The sequence below is a fragment of the Ovis aries genome, chromosome 12 (genome assembly GCF_016772045.2).
Source record: "Ovis aries strain OAR_USU_Benz2616 breed Rambouillet chromosome 12, ARS-UI_Ramb_v3.0, whole genome shotgun sequence".
Taxonomy (NCBI): Eukaryota; Metazoa; Chordata; class Mammalia; order Artiodactyla; family Bovidae; genus Ovis; species Ovis aries.
Window position 1 is genome coordinate 44,430,280 of NC_056065.1, and position 12,767 is coordinate 44,443,046.

A 12,767-nucleotide genomic window follows, 5' to 3' on the forward strand; every position below is an offset into this window, starting at 1 on the left:
TTAAAACATTTCCCCTCTCCTAAGAATTCTTTTCCCCCTCTCCTTCTGATTTTAAAAGAAATGAACCCATTTTTGAGGAGCCCTTGAAGCCCTGTGTGCTCTGGACCCTGCCCACTGTACAGATGGGATAAGTTGGTCCTGCCCAGAAGTATTATACTGTGTTCACTTATTCCCTTAACACGTCTCAGGTACTACTCTGTGCCAGCTCTACCACAGGGACTGCAGATAAGACAGTGAACAAACCGGCCAAATGTCCTGGCCCTGTAGCATGACATTGTCATGAGAGATCAAACAAGACAAAGGGCAGAAGATAGTCATCCCCAGAGAAGGGGCTTAGGGAGAGTGGCAGTGGGTTGTGGTCGGAGGTGGGGCACTGCAGTTTATTTATTTATTTTGGCTGCACTGGGTCTTCCCTGCTGCGCGTGGGCTTTCTCTAGTTGCAGGGAGTGGAGGCTACTCTTGGTTGTACTGCACAGGCTTCTTATTGGGGAGGCTTCTTTTGTTGCAGAGCACAGGCTCTAGGCTCATGGGCTTTAGCATCTGTGATTCATGGACTCTAGTGCCTGGGCTCATTAGTTGCCATGCAGGGGCTTCATTGATCCTTGGCATGTGGAATCTTCCCAGACTAGGGATCAAACCCATGTTCCCTGGGTGGTGCTATTCACTGCACCACCAGGGAAGTCCTGTGGTTTAAATACGGTTGTTGAGGAGTCCCCACTCAGATGGTGACATTTGAAGAAGACTCCAAATGTCTTCTTCAATGAGGTGAGGGGGTTAGCTGTGCTGGTATCTGGGGGAAGGTCATGCCAGGCTGAGCAAATGCAAAGGCCCTGGGGTAGGAACTGGACTGAATCAATGACAAAGCAAATAATTATTCAGCCTGCAGTGAAATCACAACACAGAAAGAGCTACCAGGGGCAGACATGTGGCTCTAGGAAAGCTTATAATAGGGGCATGTGACCTCGATGGGAGGGCTGGCTGTCCTTGAGGGAGTGACACTGGACAAGTCTGTTACCACTGGGTGGCGGGGTCAGTGTGTGCAGAGCTCTTGCGACAGGAGGACCCAGGGTGAGCTGGTGAGCCTGGGATGCAGCAGTGAGTAGGGATGGGCAGGAGAGGCAGCTTGGGTTCAGCCCACGGACCTTGTGGTCTGCTGTCATTTTTCAAGAATAAGAAAAAGCTTAGAGCCTCTGCAGCAGGCTTCCCAGGTGGCACTAGTGGTAAGAACCCACCTGCCAGTGCAGGAGACGCAAGAGACACAGGTTCAATCCCTGGGTCAGGAAAATCCACTGGAGGAGGGCGTGGCAACCCACTCCAGTTTTCTTCCCTGGAGAGTCTCACGGACAGAGGAGCCTGGTGGGCTACAGTCTGTGGGATCGCAAAGAGGCAGACTTGACTGAAGCGACTCAACCTGCATGCATGTGCATCGGAGTAAGTGACATAAATCATGACCGCATTTGGCAAAGACCCTGAGCTCAGAGTGGGAAGTGGATTGGATCAGGGCCCAGGTGGGGGCACCAAGGAGGAGCTTACAGAGCTGTCCGGGTGGGAGGGGATGAGGGTGATAGTGGAGGGACAGAGGTGGTGGCTGCCCAGGCACTTGCAGGTAAAACCAAGAGGACTCGGTGACCCACTGAGGTGGGCAGGGTATGGGGAGGAGGGAAGGAGGGGTCAAGAAGTTTCCAGCTCGAGCGCCTGTGCAAAGCAGGGGAGGCTGGTCACAGGCAAGTCACAGGTCGCCTTTGAGGCGGGAAGAGTTCCAGGGCCTTGGAGGCACCGAGGCCACTGGAGATGTGGGTCTGGGGATCAGAGACAGTCTTTTGAGAATCACTTGCACACAGAAGCGGAACTATGGACAGTGACATCACCAGGGAGGGGCGTAGCACAGAGCAAAGAAGACTCACTGGTCCCTGGCCAGGAAGAGGGGAATGAGAGAACAGAGTCCATCTTATCACATCTCCAAACAGGAGTAACAGTTGGAAAAAAAAAATACTGATGTGTTTTTCTATTTTGCATTTGCACACAAATGACCTGCTATTTTGTTAGCTCAGTGCTCACAGCTGTCACTTATAAACCTCAACATCCCAACAGCTTAACACAACAGATGCTTATTTTTGGCTCCTGTGAAGTCCAAGACTTCCCTGGGGACTCAGATGGTAAAGAGTTCGCCTGCAGTGCAGGAGACCAGGGTTTGATTCCCGGGTGGGGAGGATCCCCCTGGAGGAGAGAATGGTAATCTACTCCAGTATTCTTGCCTGGAGAAACCCATGGACAGAGGAGACTGTCCATGGAGTCGCAAAGAGTTAGACATGACTGAGCAACTGGTGAAGTCCAAGGCGGTATTTCTTATGGACAGGGGTCTTCCACGTGGTCATTCAGAGACGTTGGCTCTTGCAAGAGGCCCACATCCCACTCACTCCATTGGCTAGGACTCAGTGACTAAAGGGAGGCTGGGATCCCATGGCCCCTGCCCAGGACCTGAAGGAAGTGTGTGTGTGTGTGTGTGTGTGTGTGTGTTGGGGGTGGGGGGAGCTGACATCCGCTGCTTCTTTAGCTTTTATCATCTTGGAGGAGGGGAAGGGAGTTGGGGACAGTTGGGGATGCTAAGAAAACAAAAGCTACTATCTTATTTTTGATATTCAAAGGAAGCTTCTGCAGCCAGAGAAAATGATTGAAATCTGGGTACTGTCAAAAAAGAAAGGACTTTAAAATTCCATTGACTTTTTTTTTTTAACTTTACCAGGTTAGAAGCTTCCTTTCTTAACCCTCCAAGGCCAGATGAGAGCTTGCTGTTACTCCCTCTTTGTGGACGAGGTTTTCCATCTCATCATTGGGTCTAGACAGGAGCCCAAAGTGGGAGGAGGGAGACGGGGCAGAGAGAAAACACGAGCAAAGCCCATCCCCTGTCCCTGGGCACTGGGGGAGGAAGGGAGAGGCAGGAGGCTGGGAGACAGTCAAGCTGATGGGGACCCATGAGAAGAGGACCCTGAGGACCCCTGGGGTAAAGGCTTAGCCCATCCCTCACCTTGGGAGTTGTTTATAAGGGGCTGAGTCGCCTGGCTGGAGGGATGAGCAGGGCGGGTTGAGTTGCTCTACTTCCGGCTGAAAGCCGCAATGGCCCTTTGAGAGGGATGACCTGAAGGGGGTGACCCTCCACTTTGGGGTGGAAGGGCAGTCAGGACAGGAGGTAGGTGGAGGCTGGCAGAGAGATGCAGACAGGGCCCTATGGCTCAGATAATAAAGAATCCACCTGCAATGAGGGAGACCCAGGTTCAATCCCTGGGTTGGGAATATCCCCTGGAGAAGGGAAAGGCTACCCACTCCAGTGTTCTTGCCTAGAGAATCCCATAGACAGAGGAGTCTGGTAGACTACAGTCCATGGGGTTGCAAAAGAGTCGGACCTGACTTAGTGACTAACTTCATAGCAGAACCCTGGGAATCCGGGGTCTACCAAAACCCATTGGCCTCTGCAGTGCACACTGGTGAACCAAACCTCCAGCCAGGAGGTCACACAAGCCCCACCCTGCCCCCAGACTCCCCTAGAGAGGAACAGGAGGATAAAGCCATTATTCTGAAGAGCCTGGTGCGTGGGTGCATGCTCAGTTGTGTCTGACTCTTTGAGACCCCATGCACTGTAGCCCACCAGTAAGAACTACCTGGGAAGCCTGCCAAGAGACTGAGTCAGACCCAGAAGGACAGTTCAGAGAATCCTGTTGAACTCAAGTTTGTATCAGGTTTGATCAAAGTCAGTGCCTCCCCGTTACACCCTCCAAGCCCCACTGCTGGTGATGGTTCATGAGAAAGCTCAGTTCAGCCACAAATAAATAACTGGATGCCAGTCCTTTGCACCCCGAAAATGGTGGGAACAGCTCAGCCCATGGGCTGGGGCTTCAGCTCTAAGAGAGGGAAGAAGGGGGAGGGTGCAAGACGACCTCAGGTGGGTCCCTACGGCGTGCTCATCTGCCTGCCATCCCAAGCTGTCCACCAGGTGGTGGGAGAGCCCCACCTTCCAGACTTGCAAAGAGCCTGAGCACAGGGAGGGCCAGTGGGGGGAGCCAGCGGCATTTCTAGTGTTTCTCTGGCACAAAAGGGAAGAGATGGTGCTTTTAAAGCCTTTTCCAAACTTGCAAGGATTCATGGTGCTAAGGCTCATATTTTTTTGACTTTGTAAGCAGACTTTTTCTGCAAAACACACAACTGCATTTTAAAAAAAATGAATAACATTATTTTAAATAATAGATCTCTTGCCAGGCCTTGTGTTAGTACTTTTACGGACTTGAAACCTCATTTAATCATCCTCCCTTAAGGAAGTGGGCATTACCCACACCATGTTTTTTGGATCCGGAAGCCTGAGGCTTGGTGAGCGAAAGCCATGTGGCAGTCAGGATTGGAGGTGGACTCAACCTGGGACTTAAACCCAGAACTGAGTGACTCTGGGGCCCATGCCTCCCGCAGCACGTGAGGACCTTGGCTCAGGGTTTGCTGTCTAGCTTGGGTGTTTATTGAGCACCTGCTTTCCACTGGTCGGTCTAGGAGAGTGAAGGAGGAAGCTTCATCAATACCAGCCCAGGGACTCCCCTATGGTCCAGCAGCTGAGACTCCGAGTTCCTAGTGCAGGGAGCCGGGTTTGATCCCTGGTCAGGGAACTAGGTCCTGCATGCCGCAATTAAATTTCCTGAATGCTGCAACAAGGGCTTCCCACCGGCTCAGGGTTAGGAATCTGCCTGCTAGGCAGGAGACGTGGGTTCAGTCCTTGGGTGGGAAAGATCTCCTGGAGAAGGAAATGGCAACCCACTCCAGTGTTGTTGCCTGGAGAATCCCATGGACAGAGGAGCCTGGCGAGCTACAGTCCATGGGGTCACACAGAGTCAGACACAACCGAGCGATTAAGCAGCAGCAGCATGCTGCAACAAACATCGGAAGATCCACCTCCTGCAACCAAGATCTGGTGCAGCCAAATAAATATGTGTGTGTGTGTATATATACACAAACCATCCGGAGACCTTCCCAGCCTGCGCTCCACCCTCCTTCCTCAGCCTCCCCCAAGACTGTGGCCCCGTCAGTGGCTGCCCCAGGAGCGGCCTTTCGGCTCCCAGTTCGGAAGGACTGACAGAACTGCAGGTGTGTGTCTGTGTGTGAAGCATGTGCTTCCACACGTGTTGTAGAGAAAGGTGCCTTCTCTTCTCTAATACACAGTTAACAGATTACTGATGTCCTTCAGTCAACACTGCTTTTCGTTTTTCTGGGCAACTTCCGTGTATCTGATGTGCCCTCCACACACACACGCGCGTGTGCACACACATGCGCAGAGTCTGCATTGCAGAGCCCAGGGGGACAGGATAATCCGACTCCTTTTGTGTCCTCCTGCACAACCTGGCAGGCAGAGGGCCAAACACGGGGTGGACACTTCAAACACATTCATTTGATCTACACAGAACGGTGTCAGCTAAGGTTGTGTGGTTATCCCTGTGTCTACACAGGTAGATTATGGGTTAAAACCAGTTGTTGTGGGCATCCTGGGAACTTCATCAGACTATTTCCAAGCATATGTCCTTCTTGTAAGGAGCCTATGACACCAAACCCTGGACTCTGGGCCATCCAAAGGCTGGACAAAGTGGGGTGGTAGGGGGTGCTGCGTGTCTGGAGTCTAAGCTCAGCCAGAGCGAGAACCCAGATCTGAATGTCAGGAGTGCTGGAGCAGAAGGCTGTTTATACTCAGGTTTTAGAATTGAGGCACCCAGGAGGGCTGTGGACTCCGTCTATGGGCTGAGACACAGCTTCACAGGGACATAGGGTCATTTGAGAAAATGCAGAATGCCCAGTTAAATTAAAATTTCAGATAAATAACAAATAATTCTCATGTATGGGTGAGTTCCAGGCAATACTTGATATCAAATATTTTGATATGCCCCACCCGGCAGCCCTGCTGGGTCAGCTCCCGGACCCTGGTGAAGGAAGCCACCCTGGGGAGCCCAAGACCTTCTTTCTTGAAACTGCTAGGCAATCAGGACCCCCAGAATTGGGCTTCTGACCACAGCTGGCCAAGTTCAATTTGATTCACTGTCCCCTATGCTGGTGGCTCAAATGGTAAAGAGTCTGCCTGCAATGCAGGAGACCCGGATTCAATCCTTGGGTCGGGAAGAATCCCTGGAGAAGGAAATGGCAGCCCACTCCTGTATTCTTGCCTGGGAAATCCCATGGACCCAGGAGCCTGGTGGGTGACAGTCCATGGGGTCGCAAAGACTCAACATGTCTAAGCGACTAACACTTTCACTTTTTTTACTTTGAGAGAGCAGTAAGCATCCAACATTCATGAGAAGTGCCAGCCAATCTTTGGGTGGGTCTTGAGAGTGGAAACTCTTGGATTGTACTCACTGGGATCTTGAGAGTTTCTGGTGCTTTTGTGCTTTATCTATCTGTTCAATATATTAAAATTCTGAATCTACTAAACAAAACCTTCTAACACTTAACCACAATTTATACAACTAGTACATTTAAGACCTATTAAGTTTTCAGATGATTTTAATCTTTTATCTTCATGCCCATATTTTGTGTTATGAAATATTACACAGAACGGTGCACAGAGCAATGATTTATCACACACGTGGAGCTGCAGCCAGGTCTAGATAGAATACTTGCCAGTTCCCTAGAAATCCATCTTCTGCTGTCTCTATCACGAATCTCTTTTGTTCTCAATCCCTGCCAAGAGGTAATCACTTTTCTGATTTTATGTTCATTGCTTTCAGGCTTTTCAAAAAATAGCTGCAACAGATAAGCCCATGTCTTCGTTTGCACCCCCTTCTACTCCTGCCCAAGCTGGTAGGAAGTGATTCCAGGAAGCCAGAGTAAGGAGAGCAGGGTGCAGAAGGGAGAGAAGCTGGTGACAAATGCATGCATGAGTAGGCCACCGACGTGGGCAGCAGGGGCTCAGTCATATTGGGGTGCCCAAGAAGCCTAATGGAACTCATTTATCATTGTTCTGCTGCAGGATGGAGCACTGAGACATTTATTTACCAACATTCAGTCTCTTCTGAAACTGGAAAGAGAAGGAACTAGAGCAAAGATGAACTAAAGAGCCTCTTGATGAGGGTGAAAGAGAAGAGTGAAGAAGCTGGCTTAAAACTCAATGTTCAAAAAACTAAGATCATGGCATCTGGTCCCATCACTTCATGGCAGATAGAAGGGGAGAATGTGGCAGCAGGCACGGATTTTCTTTACTTGGGCTCCAAACTCACTGTGGACAGTGACTGCAGCCATGAAATTAAAAGACGTTTGCTCCTTGGAAGGAAAGCTATGATAAACCTAGGCAGCATATTAAAAAGCAAAGGCACAGTTTTGCTGACGAAGGTCCATATAGTCAAATCTATGGTTTTTCCACTAGTCATGTACGCATGTGAGAGTCAGATCATAAAGAAGGCTGAGCACTGAGGAATAGATGCTTTTAAACTGTGGTTCTGGGGAAGACTCCTGAGAGTTCCCTGGACAGCAAGGGCATCAAAACAGTCAATTCTGGAGAAAGTCAACCCTGAATATTCACTGGAAGGACTGATGTTGAAGCTGAAGCTCCAATACTTTGGCCACCTGATGGGAAGAGCTGACTTATTAGAAAAGACCCTGATGCTGGGAAAGATTGAGGGCAGGAGGAGAAGGGGATGACAGAGGATGAGATGGCTGGATGGCATCACTGACTCGATGGACATGAGTTTGAGTGAACTCCGGGAGTTTGTGATGGACAGGGAGGCTTGGCGTGCTGCAATTCATGAGGTCACAAAGAATCAGACATGACTGAGCGACTGAACTGAACTGAAATAAACTGAGGTACTGCTATTTTTTAATGCTATTGTAAATAGTATCATTTTCAAGTTGTTTCTAGTATCTAGAAATAAAATTTTTATATATTTACCATATATTTAGCAATAGTATTAAACATATTAATTTGCTTAGCTCCTTTTAGCTTTTCTATATTAATAGACATGTTGCCTGTGAATAATGGCAATTTCCGTCTTTATTTCCAATTTTAATGTCTTTTTTTCCTTTTTTTCTTGCCATATGCATTGTTTAGAGCCTCCAAAACAACAATGAATAGAGCTGGAGTTAGCAGACATCCTCATCCAATCCTAATCTCAAAGGGAAAGCTTTTAACATTTCACCTTAAGCATGATGCATGCTGTAGGGGATTTGTAGACATTCTTATCATATTAAGGAAGTTCCCATCTATTTCTAGTTGTTAAGAATTTTTCCCATGAATGACTACTGAGTTTAATCAAAGGTTTTTTAAAAAATCCATCGATGGGTTCACAATTTTTCTTTATTCTGTTAACGTTAATTTTCACATATGAAATAAAATTACTTTCTGGGAAAACCCCCACAACTTAGTTGTGCTATATTGTTCTGTTTATGTACTGATTGCTTTGCCTTGCTAATATTTTGCTTAAGAAAGAGATCAATCTGTAAATTTCCTTTTAAAAAATGTCTTATCAGGTTTTGGTTTCAAGGTCATGCTGGCCTCATAAGACAGATTAAAGAGGGTTTCTCTCTCCCCTTTCCCCCTCTGCTTTCAGGAAGAATTTGGTTAATATTAGCATTATATCTTTGTTAAATGTTTAGATCCACTCACCAGTGAGCCAGCTTGGCCTGGAGTTTTCTTTGTTGGAAAACTGAAAATTGTGAATTCAATTTTCTAATAGTTATAAGCTATTCAGATTTTCTGTTTCTTTTTGTGATTCAGAATATGGGTTTTCCAAGGAAACTGTCCACTTTGTCTTAATTTTAAAACTCTTTTTGGCACACATTTGTTTATAATATCTTCTTTGACCTTTTTGATGTCTATAAGAGCTGTAGTAATGCCCTTGTTATGAGCTGAATTCTGTCTCCCCCTCCCTCTCCAAATTCATATGTTAAAGTCTAACTCCCAATACCTCAGAATGTGACTGTATTTGGAGATAGGGCCTTTTAAGTTCAGTTCAGTTCAGTTCAGTTGCTCAGTTGTGTCCGACTCTTTGCAACCCGATGAACTGCAGCACGCCAGGCCTCCCTGCCCATCACCAACTCCCGGAGTTCACTCAGACTCATGTCCATCGAGTCAGTGATGTCATCCAGCCATCTCATCCTCTGTCATCCCCTTCTCCTCTTGCCCTCAGTCCCTCCCAGCATCAGAGTCTTTTCCAATGAGTCAACTCTTCGCATGAGATGGGCAAAGTACTGGAGTTTCAGCTTCAGCATCATTCCCTCCAAAGAAATCCCAGGGCTGATCTCCTTCAGAATGGACTGCTTGGATCTCCTTGCAGTCCAAGGGACTCTCAAGAGTCTTCTCCAACACCACAGTCAAAAGCATCAATTCTTTGGTGCTCAGCTTTCTTCACCGTCCAACTCTCACATCCATACATGACCACAGGAAAAACCATAGCCTTGATTAGACGGACCTTTGTTGGCAAAGTAACGTCTCTGCTTTTGAATGTGCTATCTAGGTTGGTCATAACTTTCCTTCCAAGGAATAAGTGTCTCTTAATTTCATGGCTGCAGTCACCATCTGCAGTGATTTTGGAGCCCAAAGAAATAAAGTCTGACACTATTTCCACTGTTGCCCCATCTATTTGCCATGAAGTAATGGGACCAGATGCCATGATCTTCATTTTCTGAATGTTGAGCTTTAAGCCAACTTTTTCACTCTCCTCTTTCACTTTCATCAAGAGGCTTTTAAGGTCCTCTTCACTTTCTGTCATAAGGGTGGTGTCATCTACATATCTGAGGTTATTGATATTTCTCCTGGCAATCTTGATTCCAGCTTGTGCTTCTTCCAGCCCAGCGTTTCTCATGATGTACTCTTCATAGAAGTTAAATAAGCAAGGTGACAATATACAGCCTTGATGTACTCCTTTTCCTATTTGGAACCAGTCTGTTGTTCCATGTCCAGTTCTAGCTGTTGCTTCCTGACCTGCATACAGATTTCTCAAGAGGCAGGTCAGGTGGTCTGGTATTCCCATCTCTTTCAGAATTTTCCACAGTTTATTGTGATCCACACAGTCAAAGGCTTTGGCATAGTCAAGAAAGCAAAAATAGATCTTTTTCTGGAACTCTCTTGCTTTTTCCATGATCCAGGGATGTTGGCAATTTGATCTCTGGTTCTTCTGCCTTTTCTAAACCAGCTTGAACATGTGGAGGTTCATGGTTCACGTATTTCTGAAGCCTGGCTTGGAGAATTTTGAGCATTACTTTACTGCATGTGAGATGAGTGCAATTGTGCGGTAGTTTGAGCATTCTTTGGCATTTCCTTTCTTTGGGATTGGAATGAAAACTGACTTTTTCCAGTCCTATGGCCACTGCTGAGTTTTCCAAATTTGCTGGCATATTGAGTGCAGCACTTTCACAGCATCATCTTTCAGGATTTGACATAGCTCAACTGGAATTCCATCAGCTCCACTAGCTTTGTTCATAGTGATGCTTTCTAAGGCCCACTTGACTTCACATTCCATGATGTCTGGCTCTAGGTGAGTGATCACACCATTGTGATTATCTTGGTCGTGAAGATGTTTTTTGGACAGTTCTTCTGTGTATTCCTGCCACCTCTTCTTAATGTCTTCTGCTTCTGTTAGGTCCATACCATTTCTGTCCTTTATCGAGCCCATCTTTGCATGAAATATTCCCTTGGTATCTCTAATTTTCTTGAAGAGATCTCTAGTCTTTCCCATTCTATTGTTTTCCTCTATTTCTTTGCATTGATCGCTGAAGAAGGCTTTCTTATCTCTTCTTGCTATTCTTTGGAATTCTGCATTCAGATGCTTATATCTTTCCTTTTCTCCTTTGCTTTTCGCTTCTCTTCTTTTCATAGCTATTTGTAAGGCCTCCCTAGACAGCCATTTTGCTTTTTTGCATTTCTTTTCCATGGGGATGGTCTTGATCCCTGTCTCCTGTACAATGTCATGAACCTCATTCCATAGTTCATCAGGCACTCTTATCTATCAGATCTAGTCCCTTAAATCTATTGCTCACTTCCACTGTATAATCATAAGGGATTTGATTTAGGTCATACCTGAATGGTCTAGCGGTTTTCCCTACTTTCTTCAGTTTAAGTCTGAATTTGGCAATAAGGAGTTCATGGTCTGAGCCAGTCAGCTCCTGGTCTTGTTTTTGTTGACTGTATAGAGCTTCTCCATCTTAGGCTGCAAAGAATATAATCAATCTGATTTCAGTGTTGACCATCTGGTGATGTCCATGTGTAGAGTCTTCTCTTGTGTTGTTGGAAGAGAGTGTTTGCTATGACCAGTGCATTTTCTTGGCAAAACTCTATTAATCTTTGCCCTGCTTCATTCCATATTCCAAGACCAAATTTGCCTGTTACTCCAGGTGTTTCTTTTTTTTTTTTTTCACGATTTTTTAAAAATAATTATTTCTTTTTTCCCCTGTGGCAATTTTAGTTTTTTATTTTTTAAAATTTTAAAATCTTTAATTCTTACATGCATTCCCAAACATGAACCCCCCTCCCACCTCCCTCCCCATAACATCTCTCTGGGTCATCCCCATGCACCAGCCCCAAGCATGCTGCATCCTGCGTCAGACATAGACTGGCGATTCAATTCTTACATGATAGTATACAGGTTAGAATGTCATTCTCCCAAATCATCCTACCCTCTCCCTCTCCCTCTGAGTCCAAAAGTCCGTTATACACATCTGTGTCTCTTTCCCTGTCTTGCATACAGGGTCGTCATTGCCATCTTCCTAAATTCCATATATATGTGTTAGTATACTGTATTGGTGTTTTTCTTTCTGGCTTACTTCACTCTGTATAATCGGCTCCAGTTTCATCCATCTCATCAGAACTGATTCAAATGAATTCTTTTTTACGGCTGAGTAATACTCCATTGTGTATATGTACCACAGCTTTCTTATCCATTCATCTGCTGATGGACATCTAGGTTGTTTCCATGTCCTGGCTATTATAAACAGTGCTGCGATGAACATTGGGGTACATGTGTCTCTTTCAATTCTGGTTTCCTCGGTGTGTATGCCCAGAAGTGGGATTGCTGGGTCATAAGGTAGTTCTATTTGCAATTTTTTAAGGAATCTCCACACTGTTCTCCATAGTGGCTGTTTGCATTCCCACCAACAGTGTAGGAGGGTTCCCTTTCTCCACACCCTCTCCAGCATTTATTGCTTGCAGATTTTTGGATTGCAGCCATTCTGACTGGTGTGAAGTGGTACCTCATTGTGGTTTTGATTTGCATTTCTCTAATAATGAGTGATGTTGAGCATCTTTTCATGTGTTTGTTAGCCATCCGTATGTCTTCTTTGGAGAAATGTCTATTTAGTTCTTTGGCCCATTTTTTGATTGGGTCGTTTATTTTTCTGGAATTGAGCTGCAGAAGTTGCTTGTATATTTTTGAGATTACTTGTTTGTCAGTTGCTTCATTTGCTATTATTTTCTCCCATTCAGAAGGCTGTCTTTTCACCTTGCTTATATTTTCCTTTGTTGTGCAGAAGCTTTTAATTTTAATTAGATCCCATTTGTTTATTTTTGCTTTTATTTCCAGAATTCTGGGAGGTGGATCATAGAGGATCCTGCTGTGATTTATGTCTGAGAGTGTTTTGCCTATGTTCTCCTCTAGGAGTTTTATAGTTTCTGATCTTACATTTAGATCTTTAATCCATTTTGAGTTTATTTTTGTGTGCGGTGTTAGAAAGTGATCTAGTTTCATTCTTTTACAAGTGGTTGACCAGTTTTCCCAGCACCACTTGTTAAAGAGATTGTCTTTACTCCATTGTATATTCTT